The following is a 17,544-nucleotide window of genomic DNA, read 5'->3' as shown; positions in this document are numbered from 1 at the left end:
CAGCAGTGCTACAGGCACGTCCCTGCCACAGCCGTGCAACGGTGTGGTGGTGGAGCCGTGTACCTCGGTCATACCTGAGGGGGTGGAGGGAATGGGGAGGGGATCAAGTCCCTTCGACAGGTGTCGATGGGGACGAAGAGCCACGGTCTCTCCGCCCGCTCGGGCTTGCGCCACGGCAAAAGGAAGGTCCTGGGCTGTGAGTTGTGAAACTGTCTGATCCATCACTGACTAATGTTACATGAATTTCAGAATCTGTGGCAAAACATAATATGTGGCTTATAAACTGTTTAAAGGCTCCTGAGAAAGATGTGGATTATAATACCTGCTTCTGAACAGGTGAGGGGCTTCGCGTGTTTCACGTGAAACATTGCAGGTTGTATTTTCCCATAGAATTTGCAAACTTGCTAAAATTTATATTTAGGTACTTCGCAGGTTCTTGGTGATGTGGTATGTTACACATTTATACCTCTCCTATTTTTCATGACACTTGTGTTATTGTAAGAGCTCCTACAATTGAGAGCACTAGGGGATTTGAATGTTTTGACTCCTATACCTTCTGTAGGAAGGGAATTGTTTTATTCCAGGACGTTGCATTGAGTGGGCACCGGTGAAAGTCCTGGGAATGACGGGAGGAGAAAAGAGAGACCAGTACTAGATGTCTGCAGAAAATTGGTTAGGATAATCAGCTAGAGGGCACTAATGAATATCTCTTCTTAGGGCTGCTAAATTAGGCCATGTGGGCTGCCAGCATCTATACGCATGAGAGAAACATGAGGGCTTTGCAAAACAGTTGTACTAAAAATAATTTTCGGTGTTATTTTTAATAATGTTATCACAGATGAAGAAAGTGAGATAGAAGTTTGTAGCCTGGGACATTTCTTTCTCCTGCTTTACAGGGTAAACACTAGTATTTGTTTGGCTAGGTAATGTTTTCCAAAAGTATGTCAATGAAGAAGGCATGAGAGGCATAAAATACTTTGCTATATTTAGATTTTAAATGTGCAATAGAAAGTCATTAACTTTTAGACTCCTAAGCACCAAAATATCATCTGAAAAGGGGCCTTGGATGTTAAAATCAGTTAATTTAAAAAAATAAGATTTTAATATTGCCAGAAATGCGGAGTCAGTGTTTTGCTGTCAGCAGTGATGATAGGCTCAGTTATATCCTAGTAAGTTTGATTACTGTAAGGGCATGAGAAGGATCCTGCAGCTGTTGAAGGGGGCAAGAGTATTGTGGGATTACTAGTCGATTGGTTAATTTAAGGTATTATTTTTTTGGTTTTATATTGATGCGGAAAAAAAAAAATCCAGTTGCACAGAATCATAGAGTAGTGTAGGTTAGAGAGGATCTCTGGGGTCATCTTTCTAGCCTATGCTCAAAGCAGGTACATGGTACATGGTTTTGTAAGTCATCATCACTTACCTCTACATGGTTTTTATTTGTAGATGAAAGACTAACTATTCAGGTCTTTTTTTTTTTTTTTTTTTTTTTGAGTAGTAGAGAGGCAAATGCCAAAGAGGGGTAAAAATTAAGCCAGAAGTATTTTACAATGAAGTTGATGCAGATAGCATTGAAGCATCACCAAAACATCCCACCCCACTTCACATGTATGGAAACTTATTTAGAACAAGCACTGCTTTTGGGTAGCACAAGGGACTTAATTTGTCAATTAATTTTAAATTGTTATTTTCATTGTTGGCTAATATATAGAAGGAATTGGTAAATAGTAGGAGGAGAGGCTATACGACATTTTATAGCGAGTGGTTCTGTTTACACTTAATCCCTATAATGCAGTGTTAAAATTTACAAAACAGCTTGTAATTGCAGTAGTTTATTTAAACCAGCTATTTGTGGTTATGTCTGCTGAGGAAACTTAAACTTCAATGTTCCCCAGCCATCTAATAGCAGCAAATTGACTGTGGGTCTCTTGTAAGAATATCTAAATGTAGGCTGTTGAATAATCCCTTTGGGGGCCCTGTAACTATTTTTGTGCCTGGATATGCGTCATCAGTGGGTATTTTCTCTGGTGACTAGCTTACATCAGTAGGTCTCCTACCATACACTCTATCAGTGAGTGACTTATGATTGATGGGAGTCACGGCTGCTGTTTAGCTTTTATCTGTGACCTCAAATAATGGACAACAGGAATTTCCAGGCTGTTAAATTCCTTGAATGACTGAAGACACGGGATGGCTCTGCTGATAAACGCAGGTAGTACCCAGATGCTGGGTGTTCACCAGGGGCCAAGGCGGGGAGGAAAGAGAGGGGGGTTCCTCGGCTGCAAGGCGGTGAATCCGGCTCCGATGCGTAGCTGAAAGGGGGGCTGCCCCGGACGCCGGGGAGTGGCCATGCCGGAGGACTCGCCGAGTGACGGGCCGTGATGCTCTGACCGAGTCTCCCGAGCTTTCCAGCCATACGTGTCCGCCGGTGGCACTGGCGTTTCAATGTGTGTAACTGGCTGATCTTGAGGGCAGTTCCTCGGTCTGTTTTATCCCAGGGAGACGCGCAGTTTGCAGCTCTGCGAAGGGAAGCGCTGTGGAATTTCAGCTGCAGCCTGGTTATTTTCTTAACCCTTTTTGTTACTGCCTGTGAACAGCAAGCACATTTATTGGAGCGCTTTACCCAGGTGCTGCCTGGGCTAAATCTGAAGGTGCAGTAGGCTGTGTGGTTTTAAGGTTGAGTTGCACCTGCCACAGTGACCCACTGAGCACGTGATCGTTGTTCATTTCCTGGTATTCAGCACTACATATAATCAAAGTAAGGACTGCAGATACTGAGTTATCCCCTCTTTCTCCTTCCACTCTGCCCTTCTGTCAGAAGCTGACATGCAAAATGAGGCTGCAAGACAGCTATGAGATTTTTGTAGAGTGTTACCTGTGATGAATTTCACAGCTCGAGTCAGCCCTATGGTGCGGCACTTTGTCATTTCTTTTTCTTCTCCCGCCCTGTTCTTCCCATCTCTCCTGGGCTCAGTCCCTCTGATACAGCTGTGACAGGAAACAGGGGATCAGCTCTCGGTGAGCTCCAGCTCAGAAGCCTTAGTCCTCCTCCTGGCAACCAGGGAGTGAAAATGACAGACATGGATGCTCTCGGTGTGATTGATAATTCAAAAAAGTCCTGAATGCTGTTTATCGCGTGGCATTGTTTGGCCGAGGGAGGACAGCAGCTGGATCCAAATTCCTCCTCACCACTTCTTCCTGTTGGCAGGTGGCCCTCCACAGGGGCTGGCCTTGCAAACTCTCACACGGGGCTTATGTATGCGAGTGCCTACTATGGCTTTTCACTAGGTGACAGCAGAATGGGGTTTTGTGCAGGATTTTGAGACTTGAAAACTTTCAGAGGGAAAACAGGCACTTTGTTTTAACTCACCTCCGTGTCTCCTCCTCCGCGGGTACTAGCCCAGAGGTCGTAGTTAATGAATGAAACCAGGCTTCCCACAGAAGCCAGTTAACCCATGTCTGTGTGTTGGTTGACAACGGTGCTTACACAAAGCTGCCTTCGGCAGCAAGGCATGTGCTGTCGTGGTGTGGATGCCGTTGTTCTGAGGGATACAGGTTATCTGTACCTTCCCATTCCAGACAGGTGCTTGGTCCAGCACAGGCACTGGGTATGAAGCGGGCTTTCTCATCTGTTCTCTTGCTAGTTGAGTGCTGGTTAGGAATTGCATTTGACAGAAGTAGTAGGAAGAGAAGTGACAATTAAAAAGAGGCTCGGAATATCAAGGGACAGGAGAGTATGAAAAGGTTTTCATTGAACTGTGATTTACAAGTATACTCTTCCTTTGTTTCTATATAGTTTTTTTTTTTGCAGTCACTTCAGTGAGACTTTGTGATTGATGACAAACTGGTTATATAATTCAAAATCTGTAAAAGGTTGAGCACAAAAAAACTTGATGAATCTTCAGTCATTTGCATTAAAATTCAGTGAATTTTCCTGGGGTACTATGCTTAGAAAATGTAAAGCTTGCTAACTGGTTGATGTTGCTATATGTATTATTTGCCACAGCTTTCTAGGAATCGTGACCATTAACATCTTATGGCTAATACCGACCTCCTTTCCCCCATTTTAGGGGGATTGTATTTTAGGGTAATGATAGTATTTTAAGGTAGCTTTCATTTGCAACGTTTGTGTGAAAGCTCAGCATCACCAAGTTTCCAGGAATATTTTGTGGGCCTTCAAAACATTTCAGAAAGGGTTGTCATTTGCTAGGGAAAAGCATTAGCAAGCTGCCTGCTGATTCCTGATGCGTGGCACTGGGGCTGTCTGCAAGGCAGAGGGATGAAGTCCAAACTGACATGTGGCAGTGTAGGTACCTCCCTGTGTGCTATGACAGAGGTGTCACGTTGGGAACAAACTATTTCAGATGCTGACCCTGCAGTGAGGTCACACCAGGTGGGTGCCTGGGTCCGGATGCCTACACCCTGTTGACTTCAGTGACTAAGTGCAGACGCCAAGTTCTGCTTGTCCAGCTTGAACTGAGGAATGATGAGCATGGTGGCTAAAGCCTTGTTTTTCCGGAAGAGCATTCACCTATTCAATGGCCGCCTTTAAAATCTTGTCAGTATCTTGTCAGTTGCCCTGGACAACAGTTGGCCAGATATTTCATCTTGGTAGTTAAAAAAATTACGTCTTGAGCAAGGAACACTGCAAATTCGCTGGAAGTCAAAGCATCCGCTGCTGCACCTTGTACTAACTTCATCGGCAAACCTCTCCTTCCCCCGCTGAAGCGTGTTGGTGTGCAACTGGTTCCCAGTGGGTGCAGGGTTGTAATTACCATACTTGGGAGACGAAAACGGAAACTGAATCTGACACAGGAATATCAGGGTCTTCAGTTTGAATTTTTTTTAATGTGTCAGCTGAAGTAAAATATTAAATACAACTAATTTCTCTCCTGCCTGTTAAATCTATGACTGCATGCTCTGTACAACTGTGGTAATGTTGGGTATTTGTTGAGGGTCATAAAAATGAATTGGTATTTTTATAGTTTTGTATTGTTTTTACATAGTACTATCAGTGCTTAAATACTCTTGAGAATAAAGAGGTGCCCTGGGATGGGAAGAACAGAGAGGGCAATACGAAGCTCACCTCGCCCATGGCCCTCCCTTCTGGCAGCCCTTTTTTGCCTGAAGAGTGTGGAGCAGGCAGTGCTGCTCAGTCATTCACAAAATCATTAGTCCAAGTAGAGATGTGTCACTACTATGGGCTGGCTATACATTGTAAAAGTATTCTGAAATATGAGGCAAAGTAGTGATTTCACTACTTCACGGCACATGGTGTCTTTTGATTGCGTTAGTTCAAAATCATCTTATTGTAGTCATAAATACGTGATCTCTCGAGGTGATCTTTGTGTTTCCATAAAGTCCCATTGAAATTGTTGAACCAGTTCCTAGATACTAGGAAACTCCAATTTTCGTCAGCTTGTATGAGGAAGGGCTTGGACTGTTTCATTGGTTTGTTTTATGTTTTGTTTCTTCAGGTGTTGTGGAGGACATATGGGGTAGCCATCACCTCATTTAGACATTATTTAGCTGTAGGGAAATATAAGGAGTTACCCATAAACAGTGTTGATGTTTGTAGTAAATGTAGTAATAGAGAGTGAAGAGGAAGAAAAGCAATGCAGTGAAATAGTATAAGGAAAATATAGCATAAAGAAAAGTTATAAAGTTTGGAAAAAGCTATTGGCGTTTCATTTTTGCGGTATTTACTGTTTTTAATCCAATTGATAAGATAAATGAAGAGCCTTTCATCTTGTCGATGTTATTGTGTACAATGATGTGAATGAATGGAGTCTGATAACACTTCAGCTCTTTCGGCACGCTCTATGCATGGTGACCTTGGTCCTAAAACCTTTGCTCATCAGCTCAGTCTTTCCTGCAAGCATCCAGCAGCTTCCATAAGACTGTTGGAGATCCAGGACCAGGCTGTCAGTAAGTTAATAGATTTGTAAATGTTACCCTGGCATTAGGTCACTTTGAAAGGAATCCACCCATTTGTTTGCACATGGGGAAGAAGAGAGAAGGAAGATCCTGCAGGTGCAGCCTGTGTATTGTGGCAGATGGGAAGGTACCTCCTTCCTGTCAGTGGCCCAGCAGCAACTCCTGTGAACTGTGGCAAAGTCTTTTCTTCATCTTCTGCTTTGTTTCCTGTATATACAGGGTGCAGTGATTCCTGCAGGGATTTTTGCTCTTGGCAGTATTTCTCTTTAGCGCCACAAAGTGAGCATTTTTCCTGCAGGACCTCAAACAGCTCAACAAGTGAATCAGCGCAGAGTCCCTGTCCATCTGCTCGCAGCCACCAGCTCTCCCCACCAGCCGCCTCTTTGCAGATGCAGAGCGGTGCGTGAATCCTGAGACAGGAGCGGGTAAGGGGCAGGGTTATTTTAGGTAAAGTGCCCCTGTACCCCAAGGAGACAGCGAGGGAAGAAACTCCCTTCTGACCCAGGTTAAAATCTTTGTGAGGCAGATCCTGGCTCTTCGCAGGGTGTTGAGATTGGCTTGGAAACTTAGTGTAAAGGAGGCGAGAAAGAAATGCCACTCACTGACATCCCCAGGAGCCTTGATAATGTCAGGACGCCAGACAGTACAGCCGTACTTCAAAAATATCACCATTGTGAAGGATTTACATGATACTGCAATAGCGAATAACATGACTGAGGCACTAATTCAAGATTGCTGAAGAGTTTGCCAAGTGTCTGTAGTTTCATGTCATGACTTTGTCCCTTTGCAGACAGGCCTTTAGCTTTGAGCAGTTTTCCAGAAACTCATCCAGCCTTTCTTTTTCTCAAGCACGATTGCCAGTTGCTACTCTGCTCATTAGAAATAACAGCAATTAAGTTAAAAAAAAAAAAGAAATTCCTTACCAGGTAGTCATTTCGTTTCACAAACTTATTCCAGCATGCTCAAGGTCAGACTCTCTGCAGCTTTCCTTCTTGTATACTTATTTGTACTTTTAGGCAGTGAAGTTAATGTACGTTTCTGAAATAGGATTGCTCTGCATGCTCCTTGTGACTGTCTTTGCTCTGGGACAGAGGAGGGAGAAAGTCATAGAATCATAGAATCATTTCAGTTGGAAGACACCCTCAGGATCATCAAGTTCAGCCATTAACCTAGCACTAAACCATGTCCCTAAGAACTTCATCTAAATGTCTTTTAAACACCTCCAGGGATGGTGGCTCCACCACTTCCCTGGGCAGCCTGTTCCAACGCCTGACAACACTTTCTGTGAAGAATTTTTTTCCCAATATCCAATCTGAACCTCCCCTGGTGCAACTTGAGGCCATTTCCTCTTGTCCTATCACTTGCTACTTGGGAGAAGAAACCAACCCCCTCCATGCTACAACCTCCTTTCAGGCAGCTGTAGAGAGCGATGAGGTCTCAGCCTCCTTTTCTCCAGGCTAAACAGCTCCGGTTCCCTCAACCGCTCCTCATCAGACTTGTGCTCCAGGCCCTCACCAGCCTTGTCACCCTCCTCTGCACTCTCTCTAGTACCTCAATGTCTTTCTTAGGATGAAGGGCCCAAAACTGAACACAGTATTCCAGGTGGGGCCTCACCAGTGCCGAGTGCAGTGGCACAATCACTTCTCTAGTCCTGCTGGCCACACTAAGTCAGTCCGTGAGTTCCTGACACATGCTGTCCCTTTCTTGGGAGGTAGGATATCAATCTGCAGTGTGAAACTCCTTCTCCCCCTCCAGGGAATTCCATTTCCATATATAAAGGCCAGCCAGAAATCCTAACCCAGAAGTCTGTAATTTGGGAATGAGAAAGAAATGGAGTTATGACAACTACAAGACGTAAAAAATCTTTAAATGTTCTTTCACTAATTCTCAGGGAGAAGTAATACTAACCAAATTTTTTAGTGCAACCAAATCATGGAGCATCACAATGAGTAAAGAGAAGAGGAACCTTTGGGGTTGCTTTGCTCTCCATCCTCCATAAAGCTCCAGGCCACATGCTGATGAAATACACCCTGTCTTTCAATGTGAATGGTGCTTCCTTTTTCACAGTCTTGACTTTTGACCAGGAGTTCAGTTTCACTGGAACTTTGCCGCTGGTTATTGCAGAGGGAGCAAGGCTACAAATCACATCAGTTGTTCTTTTTAGTTTAGCATTTTCTAACTTGATTTCTCTTAAATTAGGTATCACAGTGGTAAAAGCATCAAAGCCAAGATCACCTAGAAGGGAACAACATTCTCAAAGAGATATAAAGGAGTAAAATGGTGCAAAAAGAGTAAAAGGAGCATTAGGTTAACTATCAGGAAGAAAATTATTATGGCAAAGGTCTGTTCTCCTGATGGAAACCAGAAGAGGTGGTTAGTTTGAGTCACTCAAAATTGACCTGGACAAAACACTGTAAAATATACTGCATAGGCTTTTCTTCTTTGGGTATGAGATGATCTAATAGACTTTTGCAATTTCCTTTTTGATCTGATTTCTGGGATTCTATCATCACTTTTAAAAAAGATAATTTTCTTGTATGTCTCACTGCAAACCTTCTTCTTGAAACTTTTTGGCACTTTTTACCGCAAAGGGAGGCATTTGGAGAAATACAACATGGTGGTATTTTGGAGACTCCAGAAAGATTTTTCATGGCCACATCTTGCCATTGCTCCATTGTAAAATTCCCAGAATACTTGATGGGAGTTTTGCATTAAAATGGCATGGTATTTATATTTGGCTACTCTACAGGGTCCCAAGTCATATCCATGCTCTATTCCCAGAGTAGCCTTCCTCCAGTTCTTCAAAGCTACACTTTGGCTTTACAGGAAATAATAATCATGCCTACCATACTGTAACTAAAATATTCAGACACATGAATCTTTTTCTTTGTTTCCTATAAAAATGTCATTTGTAGCTTTATTTTGTTTGTTCTGGTTTGCCTATAATATAAACAAGAGTTTATTAAAGCATTAGCTTTAAGTTGCAGTTGCTTCTTGAGACTGCAAGTTCTTACAAAAAATATTATTGAAACTGCAAGGAAAAAACATGTATTAACAGAAAAATGAATAATGAGTCTGTTTTGGTATGGATTTTTTAAAAAGTACAGCTTGTAGCTGAACTAAATGTACTATTTCTTCCACTGCAGCCAGGAAGCCCTCATAGACTTTTGACAGCGCCGCCAAAAAATTAATGCTTCAGCTGTTTAAAAGATATCAAAAGCTTGTTTGACAATTGTAATCTCTTCCAGGAATTTCCTTTCCTATTTTCCCTCCCTATAAAAATTGATAAGGAGATGCTTATGTAGTAGAAATGGAAAGCCAGAGGTATGTTACAAAGCATTGTGCGTTCCTCCCAGCCTCACAAGATGAGGCACGACATCTCCATGGTGGGCTAGGAGGCGCGGGCACTCTGTTGTGTAAGTAGCGTTTGTTTCAAGGATTAGCTGCTTGCCAAGATAGTGCAGATTTAAATGTTTTCTAAGCCATTTTTGAGTTTTTACGTGACATGGCAGCCAACAGGAGAGCTGTTGGAGATGGCTGGGCAGGAACTCAAAGCAGTGGCCAAGGTAAGACAAAACCAAAGGAAGCAGAAAAATATGCTGCGTGTGCCAGCATCAGTTGACACAGCAGGACTTAGGGCAAGGGAAAGCAGCACCAGCCCAGCTTCCCTTGAGTTTCTTTCCTCATTTTTACATGCAACAAAATGTGACAAACTGAAATGAGACACAGCTTGAACTTTTGTTCTGAAGTGTTATCGAAAAGGTGCTGAAACATGGACTCAAAGGTCAGAATTGCTCCCTTTTCTGTAACGTATTCCCAGGGCAGCTGTTAACACTACTTCATCTTTTAAGGCTAATCTTTAATAGTGTTCACTTACACGTAATACGAAATATACAGTATTACTGTGGCTGTGGTGAGGAGTGGTTTGTTCTTCCTTAATGACAGAAAGTACACTCTGTGTTAGGAAGAGTGAGATAATTAAAGAGGTTGCCAATAAAAAAGCCACTGTGTTTGCAGAGGGTGCCCTTGCGTTCAGCAGATGCCAATTAGAGAAATGTCATTTTATGTGTATGATGGGTTATTACTGCACAAACACTTGTACAATTATGCATTGGGTCAGAAGGGCAAGTTACCTTTGCCTCACAGCCATTATTTTAAAGCAAACACAACTATCAGGCACACAAATATCAGGCATTGCAGAAGGGGAATAGGAAAGTAAGGAGTATTTGAAAATGCAGGCAAAAGAGAAAAAGAATCAATGTAACAAGCCTTGGCTTTTTGGGAGGTAATTTTTACCATGTTGGCACTACATGGATTAGAAACATCATCTTAATATAATGGAGAGGTGCATGCTTCCTTCCACCACTTAAATAAGGTTAATATACTGTTATGTTGTTCTGTGAAGAAAATATTTATTTCTTTTGGTTACCTTCTTTGATATCGAAATGTGTGTGGGTTATCCACGTGCCTTTGTAAACAAGTTTGTGAACTTCTTTCTGCTGTGCTTCCAATGGTCTAGTATCACCAACATCTTCCTGATCCACCCTGCTCTCAGCTCTTGTGCAGCTCTGGCTGACTTCAGCAGATGGAATAAAAGGCAGTTCTGCAAGTGACCTGGTGCGAGATATGGTCATAGGTGTTTATTACTTGCACCTGTTAGCAGGTGTTCTATCTGGTATTTTATTTTGCATGTTTTGGCTGAGGCTTAATTAGATGCAAGTCAAAAGAGGCAGAAGGCTCTGAGGATGCTGTGGCCACCTTGGGTGCATACAGGATGGCTGTGCTATGTGTGGATTTGTGAGCTTTGCTCTGAGGCTCTCAGGTTTGTCTTGTTTTCTAACGGGGTTGCCATCAGTGCTTGTGCTGGCTCCTCTCTGGGTCATAAGACAGAACACACTTTAGCAGGGACTGTGTTATCCTCAGTGGCCTGAACCTTTCTCCTCGCTTGACCTCATACCTCACGGAAGCTCAACTGGCAAATGTAGCGCAGACCTTTGTGGCAACACCCTCTGGGGTGTGTGGGCTGCTGGTTAGGTTGCCCTGCTTCCATATATGCTGAGGTATTTTCATTGACATGCTCTTTTCACAGGTTTGAAATTGCTGCGGCTTTAAAGTACCAGCTTTCCCAAAAGAGGAAGCACTGCGCTCGCCCAAGGACCTGCTTGAACCTGGCATCTGCTGGGGCAGGACGGGGTGGCAGAAGTTAAATGGAGAGCATTAGTTTGAAAAATTTTATGAGATCACCATCCTTTTAAATTGGTTTACACAGATGGCTGTCTGGTTTGTTGCTTTGTCCTTGCTTAATAGTAACTGTTTATGGAAAAACGAATTGCTTTGCAGAAGGAGGTCCAAAAGCTCATGCTGTTGTTTCCTTCACTGGAGATCTTCATGTTATTACGGGCATACAAAGATTTGGCCTGAAACGGAGATTAATTATGAAGCGTGCAGTGAATAATTAACTGTTTGACTTGTTCCTAAGCTCTGTAGTCACCGGGTTAGAAATGATTTCCCAAATTGCAGGAGATAAGAGAAGGTTATTCCTGGTTTCACAATGCCTGCATTGTTAGGGCTTTGTGCTGGGTGTACTCTGACATCAGCTGATACCTACGCAAGTCGAGTCCAGCTTCTCATCCAAACCACTTCCTGGGGTTTTCTCGGGTAATGGCAGTGATTCAGAAGACACCGCAGGGCCTCAGAAAGCCGTTTCTTACATGTCACACCCGGGCTTGTGACCGGGAAGAAAAGAGGTTCTTAAGAAAGAGTTTTGGTCTTAAAAATAGCCATTTTTTTTGTTTGTTCTGCATTCAGATTTAGATGTGCATTGTTTGGCTTGTGTCCTACTGACCTGTTCGTAGACTTGCGGTATTGTGGAAGATGTAAGAATATGATGTGTCTGTATGTATGAGGCCGGAGCCTGAGACTGGCTTCCAGTCAGAAACGCTGATTTTTTTATCCACATTTGTTCCTACCTGGCAAAAAAAGCCCAAGAAATAGACAGGATTAAAATTTTTTAAAGAAAATCAAATTTAAATAACGGTATTCTGTACTTTTGCAGGACTGTCTACTTAAGAAGCTGAGAGGGAGTTAGAAACTTTGATGAAGCCTCTATTCTCTGAGGTAGGTATGTATTTTTATTACTATTTTGAAAAAGCTTAGAAAATTCAAACCATTTGGCAGAGTTCAGGTACAGAGCTATTTAAGAGCCATGAACAGAGTCCAGAAGTTTTCTGCTGCGGCATGTGTTCTGATCAATACTTACAAATAAGGTCTTTTGCCCTCCTCTGGAAGGAAGTGATGAGTTTTTGCATTCTGTTAGCATCTGAAGTGGCTCTTTTAATTTTCGATTTCTGACTAATGGAATAAGTGACTCTCACAGATACTTTTGCTCCGCTGTCCTCCCGCATGTGTTGTGTGATAGCCTTGGATCACAGTTTGGGGAGAGAACAGTCTGTGATAGGGGAGTCAGTAGAAATCAAATGTGTCCACTGGATCCAGGCCAGACATAACCTGGGGTTCAGAAATGTTCAGTGCGTTCATTACTTCTTTATTTTAGCATTTTGTCACGGTCAGATGCACCAGCAGTCTTTTAATAAATCCCCTTCCGCGTTGAGACTGGCAGCTCGGGTTCGCAGACCCATGAGGGCTGGATAATTTGAATAACTCTGGGAAGTGAAACTGAACATTTGTAGGTCCAGTGAAAAACTCGTGAATCCTTGTAATTTTGATAGCCTTTGTCATTACAAGATACTGCATGCAAAACCGTCAGCTCTGCTTGCCTTCTGCATAAGCAGCTTGGATGTGGACCCTCAGTGCTTCCATGCACCGGGCTGATTGCCCACCCCTGCTTGAGTGGCCCCTCTCCTGGGGGACTTGGTTTGGGGAATGACCTGGCGAAACTCCCTCTTGGGTTCTTGGTTATTCACACTGGTTTCCCTTTTGGCTTTGGGAGATAAACCTGGAGGGTGAGCTCCTGCATCCTGCTTCATGCCATCAAGATCCTGGACTTGCTGTGGCAAGGAGTAAGTCAGGACTGGAATGTGTCTCTTTAAGGATTTGGGTTTTTCTTTAAAGCAGTATTTGCTTTAAAAGCCTTTTTATGAATAAATTACTCTGACAGTAAGTACCAGAATAGATATCAATAAAATAGGAATTTATGCATGCCAGCATTTATCTCCTTTGTGTCTATTCACAAATACATACTGAAAATTGACTGTAGCTCCATATGGCTCCCCATCTCTTCCCTGCCTTGCCTGTCAGCTTCTCCTTACCTGGATGAATAAAAGGGAGCAAAGTGCTGCGCCACAGGCTGAAGGTGGGCGTAGCAGAAGTTATAGTCAAGATGTTTTTCTCTGGGACATCACTGTGACTCCTCAAGTGTCTCAGTTCAGACCAAAAATGCATTAAAAATACAACACACTTTGATGCCAATATTAGCTTCACACTCTGACAAAGGAATGAAAATACTTAGAGGGCGAGTTACCGATGTGCATATTTGCTTTCTGGGTGATAGAGGCTGTGCAAAGGCTTTTATTGCTTTGGAAGCTTTTCAGTACATATTATGGCTATTAGTTAAAATCGCTTGGTTTTTAATCTGCAATTTACACTTGGTTGAATTAGAGATGTCAGGCCTGCTTGTAATTAGTTCAACAGGGCTATAAGAAAGTTGAGGTACGTCCACCCCGAGACCTTCCGTTTTCCGAGCATAAACACCATTTATTTTGCTCAGTTCTGAAGCGTTTAATTTCAAAATCTATGGTGAGATTTGTAGCACATCATTTGGTTGAAGTTATGCAAATCCATTGCTGTAGCGTGAAATGCTGTAAGATATTTGGGAGGGAAACCACCTGTTTCTTCTGCTTTAACATGCCCGGAGGCGGAAGGTGCAGGTTTCTCACCACTTGCTGCCTCACTGCCCTCACCGTGCTGCCGGAAAACCCGCACCACCAGCTTCAGCTCTTTTGGTGTGAACCGACTCCTCAGAGTCTCCAAAACCGGAAAGTTACGAGTCCATATTAGGTGTTGTTGCCATTAATCAGTGATTCTGTAATTACAGTGTTACGTCAGCTTCTTGGGCCATGTGGGTGGACAGCTAAGTGGTTGTCTTCTGTTTGTGATGCTGTAGTCAGATGGTGAGGATGCTGAAATGGTCACAGCTGATTTGGAAGTTTCTTTGGAGATTCCTTTCTTCTGCTGGCTCTAGAAACCAAACGTGAAACCACAGCTTTCTGTCCTGTTAAAGAATTAAGTTATATTGTCAAATTCGGAGCAGTTAGATGAAGTTTTAAAGATACCTAAGTGGATAAAGAGAGAAGCAGGTAAAGAGGAACTAAAGACAAAACTGCTTGGAAGAATGTTTAAATGGCAGAAGGTTCTGCAATGCTTCTGCTCTAAACTGGGACAAACCCTTGACAACTCTTATAAGACATCTTGTTTCAGAACATTTTAAATGTTGCTTCAGTTTTATTTTGCATGGAGATATTTTGATGGCATAAAGGTGTTCCAACTCATCTCATATGACTTGTTAAATTACAATTCACTGGGTAGCATAACAATTCTGTTACACTGCTAGTATTGAAATATCTTGTTATATCACATTATCTATTACTTTTATTAATCTTCATTTAAACCAGGGACAAAATTTCTGGTTTTTATGGAACTTTTCACTTATATCAAAATCAATATGTTTTTCCTTCAGGAGACCTTTTCAGTATGAAACATTTGGATGAGTTACACAGTTTTACAAATTTTTTCAATTCTAACTGTGCTGTTTCAATTTTTAAAATGAGTGAAACGTGCCTTCTTTTATTGTCTATAAAACCCATAAATCCCCAGAATTACATATTTATGACTGCATAGGATTTCAGCACAGATAGGGCTGTGAGAATGTTTACAGTCAAATGGTCTCAGGAATAAAAATGCAGATTTTTTTACGTGTATATTTTGCGAATATAGGACTTGCACACGCTCTGAGCCGTGAACCAAAGCCTTCAGATTCAGCCAGCAGAGAGGAAGGAATTTGTCTGCTCTACAGCAAAAGGAAGTATTTGCTGTGTTAGTGCAGTACATGGCCTTTTGCCATCTTTGATAAAGTATTCAAGGGTTGTGCACCCAAAGTCTGCTGCCCTCTTGACCCACCATCCATCACTGGCTGCAGATAAGGTAGATGAGGCGCAGCTCCGTAGCAGAGCCCTTGTTTCAGCTCCCCCGAGCGGAGAAGCTGCTGGCAAAGCAGCTCCCGGTGATTCACTGCACCGCACAGCTTCCCCATCTTCCCTCTCTTACCTTCACATTTTCTGGCCCCACTTTGTGCCAGCCAAAGTGGATGGACACGTGAGGAAGCTGTGGGATTGATCTGCTCTCCACTCAGCTTCACTGAGTGCGGATGAGACAAGTGTCTGGGATTTTTTTCTTCTGTAATAAAAAGGAAAACCAGAGACAATTACCATAGCACTGTGCCTTGGTGATATATTTAAATTTATTTCCCTTTTGACTCTTCAACACTGTTGATAGATGATGTGTAAAACACTGAATTGCCCATCATTTTTCTAGGGCACTGTGAATTGCCCAGTCTTTTTTTTCCCCCTCTCTCAAAGTAGTTCTGGTTACAGAGATGCCAGCATCCCCAGTAAGTATGCCAAGAATGTACAGTTATACTGTATACTGCTAAATTAACAGTCAGGAATAGTCACACCAAACCAGATTCTGCTCCCAGATGGGGAAGTGTCTCCTCTAGCCCAAATTTTAATGGCTTTTTTTACATGAGAAAGTTTCATCAATATAGCATACAGTGTGATTTAAAACAAAGTCTGTCTTCTCTCTGTGTTGATGGCAGGTAACTTGTTGAAAATAGTGATGACTTTTTTGTCTTCAATGACCAACCAGGAGTTGGCAATGTCTGGACATTAGGTAGATTAACTCTTAGTATCTTAACCTATTGAAAATTCAAAAAGTTCATTTTTAGTTTATCATTTCTACTTTTCTAAGCACTGCTTTGAAGTGAAAACCAGGGTCTGATTATTATTTGACTTGTTACATATTTATATGCATGTAATTCTATTGGCTTTGTGAATTTTGTTGTAATTTGCATTCTTCTAAGTGACAGGAGAATGAGTCCTAGATGGCATAACAGCAATACCAGAAGAGCTAACTTCGATTGTTGCAGTATGTGGTCCTGATGGTGTGGAATATTCTCAGACACACATTTCCGTCTCCTGACCAGGAAGGCTCTGTTCATGAGATGATGAAATTTCTGCTCTGACCATTTGCCTGTGCCAACTGGAATGCCATGGGAGATTTTGGCCCCCTGAAAATTTTAACAATGACTGTGTTATGATGAAATGAGGCAGAAGTTTTACAATTTATTTAAAAGAAGGGAAAGGATCTTTCATTTTTACAAATACTTTACTTAAGAGATGCTGAAGTCCATAGCCTGACTTCTCCTTGGAACCAGTTTAGGTTCTTGCCATGAAACTGAGTGAGATATACAAGTGCTAGGAGAAAAAGTTAAAAGCAGCGTACATAGGTGTTCGGATAGAAATACACAATTCTCTCTGGTTGTACCAGACACTGTAAATACTGTATCTCCCAGTCATTACATGTGCTCAGACACTGGAGAGATACTTTACATGGGATTACTTTGTGCTGTTTTCCAGTTTATGGTATTTCTAGTTTTCAGTGCACTGTACTACTCTATTCCTGTTTATAAATCTTTTAAGTGTGCACATTAAAAAAGTAATTAAATTGTCATTATAATTTATAGTGCGCCTGAAGTCAATCACCTAATTAAACAGAAAGAGCAGAGAGGTAGTAGGTTCATAAGCATTTATTAAGTACTACAGTATTAATTATGCAGGACTTCTGAACCAAGCAAAAGAGGAGAGAATGGAAACACCAATCTAAAAAGGCTTTCCATTGCTGCCCTTCTCAATTTAATAACATGAGATGCCCCCCACCCCCAGTTGGCAGGACAACACTAATGCTTTCTTTTTGTTAATTTTTAATGAAATTATGATGGAGTTTTTTAATGATGATCACTTGCAGCATTTTCCTGTAATATTTTTGAAAGAATAATATGTCCCTGTGCAGGGGCCTATGAATACATGACTAGAATTGGAAGATACATTTAGAGTTACGGTTTGGGGTGGATTGTGCAGGAACAGACTCCCTTGGCCGCCACTCCTCAGCGTCTCAGTGCTGGTCCCAGAAAAAGGGCTCGGGGGGCAGTGGAGGTCGGGGCTGAGCCCAAAACAGGAGGCTCTGGGCAGCACTGGAAGAGTGGCAGGGATGGGTAGGAACACCGTGGTCTCGAGAAGGTTTGCTCCTTCTTTGCAACCTTTCTCCCACCTCTAGCTGTAAAGCCGCGTTGCTTGGCTGGAAGAGGGTTCAAGGTGCTGGCTCACCCTGCAGGGATGGGGTCAGGAGGGGGCTCTGCAAGGCGGCGGGTTGTAGGTTGCAGCCCAAGAAATGGAAGTGCTTTTTATTCATGAACTTGCGAAATAGGGCTATCTTACCGTGTTTGGTTTGTATTACGCTGCATCAGAAGAAGTGCCTTAGCACAGGAAGGTGACAAGGATGGAGCAGAATTTAGAATTTCTTAGAATTTCTACT

General features: G+C 42.4%; 1 protein-coding gene across 4 annotated transcripts in view; it reads left to right on the top strand.

The window, feature by feature from the left end:
- The window catches only part of HIVEP2 (HIVEP zinc finger 2), a 139,326-nt gene that overhangs the window by 50,584 nt on the left and 71,198 nt on the right, over positions 1-17,544 (top strand). For 2 of the 4 annotated variants that reach the window (XM_065630738.1, XM_065630740.1), the window contains exon 3: positions 11,993-12,054. The gene's annotated coding sequence lies outside the window, so the exon portion shown is untranslated. Of the gene's footprint in view, positions 1-2,062; positions 2,213-11,992; positions 12,059-17,544 lie in introns of those variants that run through there. The other 2 variants (XM_065630741.1, XM_065630739.1) reach the window with 2 other exon arrangements.

The sequence above is a fragment of the Caloenas nicobarica genome, chromosome 3 (assembly GCF_036013445.1).
Source record: "Caloenas nicobarica isolate bCalNic1 chromosome 3, bCalNic1.hap1, whole genome shotgun sequence".
In the NCBI taxonomy this organism is placed as follows: Eukaryota; Metazoa; Chordata; class Aves; order Columbiformes; family Columbidae; genus Caloenas; species Caloenas nicobarica.
The sequence above is the reverse complement of the archived record's forward strand: the minus strand, read 5'-3'. Positions and strand labels throughout refer to the sequence as shown.